This window comes from Pavona decussata, unplaced genomic scaffold (assembly GCF_977016875.1).
Source record: "Pavona decussata unplaced genomic scaffold, jaPavDecu1.1 SCAFFOLD_21, whole genome shotgun sequence".
NCBI classification, from domain to species: Eukaryota; Metazoa; Cnidaria; class Anthozoa; order Scleractinia; family Agariciidae; genus Pavona; species Pavona decussata.
In genome coordinates, this window is record NW_028145444.1 from 4,225,958 (window position 1) to 4,227,531 (window position 1,574).

A 1,574-nucleotide genomic window follows, 5' to 3' on the forward strand; every position below is an offset into this window, starting at 1 on the left:
AAGGTAGATAGCATGCTGCTCTTACCAAAAGGAGGAAAAGGAGACAATAAAATTTGCACACATTATTTCACCAATTATTGAAGGAGAAAATTAATTTGATTCGGAATCCTTTCCAGACGGATATGACCTGAAAGCTATGTTATGGCTCTTTTAAATTGGTCAAATTGCTAGTGATTCGAATTTGACAACTGCTAGCAGAATCCCAAGAAAAACCACCGTCAATCATTTTCTTTTCCGAAGAGCAACCATTGTTTTACTTTCACTCGACCCTACAAATAAATTCGTGAACGATTCAACATGAATTGAAACTTGTTCACTTTAATGTTCGTAGGGCCATGTCGTAAACCGTCGCTTGGCCCTCTGGTTGGGAATCCCGACATTTTAAAGATTCCAAAGGCTCTGACGATATCTTTCATTTAGAAGAAAATAAACGCATGGATTAAGCGATGCGCTGGAGTAAAATATAAACTTGACTGCAAAGCTCAAATGGTCTATTCCACAAGGAATTTTTTCCTGCCACGCAAAAAGGTGTACAATCCAGTGATATCTATAGGAAGTATACACATAACAAATAAAACTATGATGGCCAGAATTTTCTTAATGATCTTAGTGTCTTCTTTTCCCCTTTGCCTTCTGGATGAGGACACTGTTTTCCAAAGTGGTCTCTGTTTTATTATAGACCTGAACATGAGTGAATATAAAACCGTAATGACTGCCAAGGGGATGGCAATTAAGATAACTGATATCGACACGAAGTAGATTCTTTGAGCTTGTAGACTGTCATACGCGGGTTCCCAGCTGAAGATGCAGTATCGTATGTTATTGACTTGTTTGAGACGGAATGTGTAAAAGTAAGTGCTGTGTAGACCCATAGATATTAACCATATTAATGGAATAAGGAGTCGTCTCCGCCTTGGTGTAATGATGGGGTCTCGATATGGCTGAACCACTCCAGTATACCTATCTACAGTGATGACCAAGATACTTTGAATCGATACAGCGGTGGAAATGTCTTGGAAGAAATAAAAAAAATTGCATAGAATGACTCCAGCAGTCCCGTCAATCAGCCATCTTTGCACGCCGGTGAAGATTTGCGCTAGCTCTCGCGGAACGGCGAATGCCGATACCATTAAATCTGATATGGCCATATTTGCGATTAGCAAGTTGGTAGTCGTTTGCATGTGTTTGTATCTGGCAATGATGGCGATGAGTGCAGAATTTCCGAGCAGTGAAATCAGCATAATGATAGAGTAACAAGCTGCTTTGACCAGTTTTATATCCATAGGCTCATCTTTGTGAATGGCATGCATTTGGCTCCAGTGGGGTTTGGGTTCGTTGAATTCTCAACCGAATCATCCATGGTACTACTCCAACTGCATTAAACGGAGCTTGACTTTCCTAGAACTAAAGTAAAAAAAATTGTTGTTTAACGAGAAGCTTTCAAGTCTGTGTATTAAAAAATCTTTCAAAACCTAATTAATGATTCATAAGCCCATTGACCTATCAAATGGTCGATAAAACATCACGTGCAGTGGTTTTAAAACCCAATAAGGCCTCCTCCTTATTAGTATGCG

At 39.5% G+C, this 1,574-nt stretch overlaps 1 pseudogene; it reads right to left on the bottom strand.

The window, feature by feature from the left end:
* Nucleotides 1–381: 381 nt before the first annotated feature.
* On the bottom strand, nt 382–1,360 carry LOC146486324 (QRFP-like peptide receptor; annotated as a pseudogene).
* Between the last annotated feature and the right edge of the window lie 214 nt (nt 1,361–1,574).